This window comes from Ornithodoros turicata, chromosome 1, assembly GCF_037126465.1.
Source record: "Ornithodoros turicata isolate Travis chromosome 1, ASM3712646v1, whole genome shotgun sequence".
Classification (NCBI taxonomy): domain Eukaryota; kingdom Metazoa; phylum Arthropoda; class Arachnida; order Ixodida; family Argasidae; genus Ornithodoros; species Ornithodoros turicata.
This window is the reverse complement of record NC_088201.1, coordinates 72174194-72179411: the sequence shown is the minus strand read 5'-3', so window position 1 is coordinate 72179411 and position 5218 is coordinate 72174194. Positions and strand designations below refer to the sequence as shown.

At 45.8% G+C, this 5218-nt stretch overlaps 1 non-coding gene across 1 annotated transcript; it reads right to left on the bottom strand.

Annotated features, from left to right (window-relative positions):
- Positions 1-574: 574 nt before the first annotated feature.
- Trnaa-ggc (transfer RNA alanine (anticodon GGC)) lies at positions 575-647 on the bottom strand. Its single transcript has one exon. It is a non-coding gene; the product is annotated as a tRNA-Ala (tRNA).
- Positions 648-5218: the final 4571 nt, after the last annotated feature.

The window sequence follows — 5218 nt, the reverse complement described above, 5'->3', positions numbered from 1 at the left end:
GAGAGGGGTGAGGATAGAGAAAAAGAAAGCCAACGGTGACGTGAGTGCGTCTCCGGCTCTTGGTTACAGATTGCTGCAGCCGGCCTGCTGGCGCCGTCCCGCCCGCGCAGTTGTTCTTGTTGTTGGTGGGATGACCGTGTTACGTGAGTGGAGCAGCGGACGCCGGTTCGTCGTCACAAGTTTCGGTTTTAAATGGTTGCAATATTGCTCTCGTATTTGTGTTGAGTGATCATATGGAGTCTTATGGTGTTTCGCAATAATGTGATAAGGCATATGGATTCCCATATCAGTTGCATATATTAAAATGTAATATACATAGCTACATCCCTACATCCCACCAGGCTATAGTGCTGGTGTGTGCGCTAGGGGACATCACACCAGGCTGGTGTGTACGCCAGGGCACACGAGAACGGTCCCACAGCACAGCATTTTAAATGCGTCGCACACCACAACGGTTTAAATGTGTTGCAATATTGCTGGCGTATTTCTGTTGAGTGGTTATGTGGAGTCTTATGACCGTTCCGTAATGATGTGATAAGGCATATGGTGAAAGATGGAAGTCACTGAAAAGGTTAGTCAGCTGTAGGACTCGAACCCACATCTTCTGGATTGCCGGTCCAGGGCTCTACCAATTGAGCTAAGCTAACACACCTCCCCGAGCGACTTCCAAGGGTGCGTCAACGGAAGTGACAAACCAACCACTCTCGCACTCATCCCCCTTTCACTCTTACATTTTTCTCACTCATACACACAATCATAGGATGGGATCGACGCAAGCGGCAAATGTTGAACATGAGAGAACTGATGCTCTGAGGCTGGAACAACATAGAAAGGACAAATACATACAAAGCCTCAAATCGCCTAAGAAATTAACGATGAAAGATGGAAGTCACTGAAAAGGTTAGCCAGCTGTAGGACTCGAACCCTCATCTTCTGTATTGCCGGTCCAGGGCTCTACCAATTGAGCTAAGCTAACATACCTCCCCGAGCGACGTCCAAGGGTGCGTCAACGGCAGTATGGTGGGCTAGAAGGACTGGTGAGCCGTTCGGCGGTTGTCATATGTACCCGCCGATGTTCCTGCCGAGAGATGGCGCGAAGCGTATCTCGGCGCTATGCGATCTAATCGCCTCTCGCGGCTCATTTCAGTGCTACTCGTCACGTGATTACACACCTGCCGTTAACCCATGAGCGTGCCTTTTCTTTGCTCTTCGTGCAAAATGCCCCTTGAGTGCCACCTGCAGGAGCAAACGAATGGCACACCCAGATATCCGTGCTGACATTCGTCGGCGCGTCCCTATCAGCCCTCGGGTCTGGGACACGTGTACTTTGATAACGATAAAGACGTGTTCGAGCAGCCGGTTCTGCCTTTGGGTAGTGATATTCGTGATATGTGCTCATCGTTCCCTTCATCTGAGCGACCTTTACCTTCCAGGTTGCGAGGTCCGGTGACGGGGGATTTTGATAGAAATGTTTAAGTCGGTGGTGGGCTATAAGCGTGAGATATACGTTAACTGCCGCTAACCAACGGAAGCGATAGAATTGCTGATTACAGTCTGCATATGAGCAGTCAGTAGAGGGAAGGAATCCGGAAGACAAAGGGGACGACAGGGAAATATAACGATTTATACATTTATTTCAGAATACTGGTCCCAGAAGGAACCTGGGAAGGAGTAGGGAACGTACATTAATTATATAATATATACACATAATACACTCGTATAGTGGCGACAATTCGAAAGAAACCCGCAAAAGAGACGCAGCAAAGGGGTCCCAAGTTATCTCGCGAACGTGACGATCGGTAACACGAGTGCTCTATATACCGGTAGTCTGACCTAAGCAGTAGCATAATGAAGTGTATAATATTTCTTTTTAGTCTCACTTAATTTCCTCATTTCCTCCTTCAGTGCCTTCGTCAAACATGAAACCAGGGTTAGTTTCCATCGCCGTCTAATTTTGTTGATGCGACGTTTAAGATGCTAAGCTTAGCGTGTCAGCCATGGTCTTTGAGTGTAAACCTTGTCTTTTTCGTTTTCCCCGTTTTTTCCTTTATCTTTCCTCCCTTCTCTTTTTCGTTTTTCCCATTTTTTTGGAATAGCAAGCTGGCTCTTTGCCTGGCTAGCCTTTCCTTCTTTTTTTTTTCTTAATAAACATATTACCCCCCCTCCCCCTTCTTGCACACGAACTTTCTTGTGGACATGTGTACAGTGGCCTTGAAAAAATTTCAGGCCATATTAACATTTCTCGAGATGCTACAGATCCAGTTAAAATTTGTACAATGATCAGCCCAAGGAATATCGTGGATTATCTGGATTTTAGGTCTGTCATGCTTACATTTTATATGGTGCATCTCAAGAACCATCTTGTGATCTGAATGTCAACCAAGTACTTGGCAGTCCCATTTCCAGTGAAGGGTGTTAGGCACCAGGAACAGATCACGTATTGAAGCAGAAGACTCTTGACTTCTAGTGTACCTCATAGCAAAAGGCAATATCAAGTAGTGCATTTTCATTTATGAAGTCTCAAAACTCCGGTTGGGGTTTCCTAATTTTACACTTCAACATGGGACCATATGCTGAACAATCATGACATTATATCCTTAACCGTGTTCAATGCCAATAGGTTTCATTTGTAACTATGTTACACCCTTTTTAATATAACTTGATGATGGCGGTGATGAGGTAACAGAAAAAGATGGGGATATGAGTCGCGACAGAGTCGGGGCCACCCCAGGACGCCTACAAGCGACGAAAATGCAAACAGATGCACATACGGTGAACGGATCAATTGCAAAATGTAGGACAAAGGTCTCAGAACGAGTGAGGGTAGTATGACACAAGTAATATGGCGGGAGGGGGGGGGGCACACCAAGTGGGGACTTCACAAGTCATAGGGCACATGTATATTACGCTTTTCAACTTGAATCTTTATAATCTATAATGACGGCATTAAGGCTGTCGGTTGTGGGCCACAAACCCAGGTGGCGAATTTCCCCATTTATCATCATCAGTGTATTCGTTGTTATTGTATAATGTCACGCTAGCAGCGCTCTTAGGCCGCTCAATCAGTGGATAAAATGAGTTTAACATGATGTTCTAGGAACCCTTTGTATAACATCAATTCCCTTCAAGCATTTTCGGTTAATAATACAAGTGTGGCATTTTTTCTTCTCTCTCTCTCTCTCTCTCTCTATATATATATATATATATATATACTCATTGAACGATGCGACAGCACCAGAGGACACGTGTTTCGCCGTGTTTGCGGCTCGTCGGCCCTGGGTAGCTGCGCATCGTTCGGGATTGGCAAACCAGGGGTCACTCAGCGAGCGATATACACCTGGGAGGGTGACTGAGCACTCCTCAATGCCACAGTGCAAGCCAGTGAATTATAATAATTCCCCCCTCTATATATATATATATCTGCAACAAAATAAGGAGCAAGGAAGAAGGAGCAAGGAAATAAGGAATATATCTTTCGCGCTATATATATATATATATATATATATATATATATATATATGACTCGGTCGTTCTACTGGTCAACAGTAAAACCGGGCGTGCAGAGAGAATACTACTGCGGTGCTACAATTTCGTTTTTTATGGCCGATACCATGTTCCTTTATAGTTACATAGGGAGCAAAAGAATTACATAACAACTAAGATGTGCGGCGAGGTACACTGTATAGAAAGCGCCATGGTTTAGCTAAATGACAATTTAGTTGAACAATCTACCATCGGTCAATGTTCCGTGACAAAGTGTTCCCAGCTTCCTGTACACAGCAACTCGATAATCTAGGCTGAAAAGAAAGAGTGAAGAGAAAGAAACCATCAAGGAGGCGAGCTCTCGGACGCAGTAGCTGCTCTTTATTTTGTTTTTCGACCCGTCTGTCATCATCCAACGAAGATAAGACATGCGGTCACGTGCTTCGCAACATTCCAATATCTTTCGCTTGCAGGGATCGTCGGCTAGGCAGACGTGACGGTAGCAAATGTCACGTGGTTTAGTTAAAAAGAACTGCGGATGCTAGTAAACAGTCAGTGCGGCAAACCAACGTAGTGCTGGTCCAAATATATTCACTATAAAAATAGTCAAGCACACATACACCGTCACACACGGCACATGTTGGACTAGTTCAACGAGAACCCGCTTGGTTCGCAGCGAGCGCATAGCGCCGGAGCTCAGGAGCTTGGCTTCAAAACAGGGGCATCGCGCATTCCATGTATTGAATATGGCGGTAAGCACACCAGTCTTTCTAGCCCACCATAACGGCAGTGACAAACCAACCACTCTCGCACTCATCCCCCTTTCACTCTTACATTTTTCTCACTCATACACACAGTCATACGATGGGATCGACGCAAGCGGCAAATGTTGAACATGAGAGAACTGATGTTCTGAGGCTGGAACAACATAGAAAGGACAAATATGTTGTTCCAGCCTCAGAACATCAGTTCTCTCAAGGCATATGGATTCCGATATCAGTGGCATATAATAAAATTGGTTATATAGCTATATCCCACCAGACTCGTGCTGCTGTGCACGCCAGAACACACTACACCAGGCTGGTGTGTACGACAGGGCACAACAGTCTGATGTACACGCCACAAGGCACACCACAACAGTCTGGTGTGTACGCCAGGACGCATCAAGCAGTCTGGTGTGTACACCAGGACACACCACGACAGTCTGGTGTGTACACCAGGAAACACCAGACCAGCCTGGTGTTTTTTCAACTGGGAGATTTTTGCCACAGATTGAGGCAGTTTGCATTCGCGTCACGCAATAATTAAGCTAATTTTGCTAATTGAACTCTAAAATTAGCCAAGCAAAGGTAACGTTTTTCTGACGAATTCGGAAGCCGATGGCCATAGCACACTATTCCAATCGAAATCACTGTTTTTTTCTGAAGATTTCTAAAAAAATCGTAGCCGCAAAGCCGTCAATTGGCGAGGCGTGCTCGATGAAATTTGTGTTTGCGTAAGTGCTGGCTCTGCCTTTATCGAGCCAAAGTGGAAACAGCCTCACCCGATCGAGGGCATTACCACGGTAACCCACGTTATCAGTGGCTGGGAATTGACAGCATGCACGCTGATAAGTGCGGAAGGCGTGATTATGTCCTTGCTCGCATAGGATGGAGGGTATTTGGATGGAGCGAAAAGTTCCGCAAACATAAATATCAGCGAGCGTGCCTCGCACGGGGACGGGTTTGCGACTGTC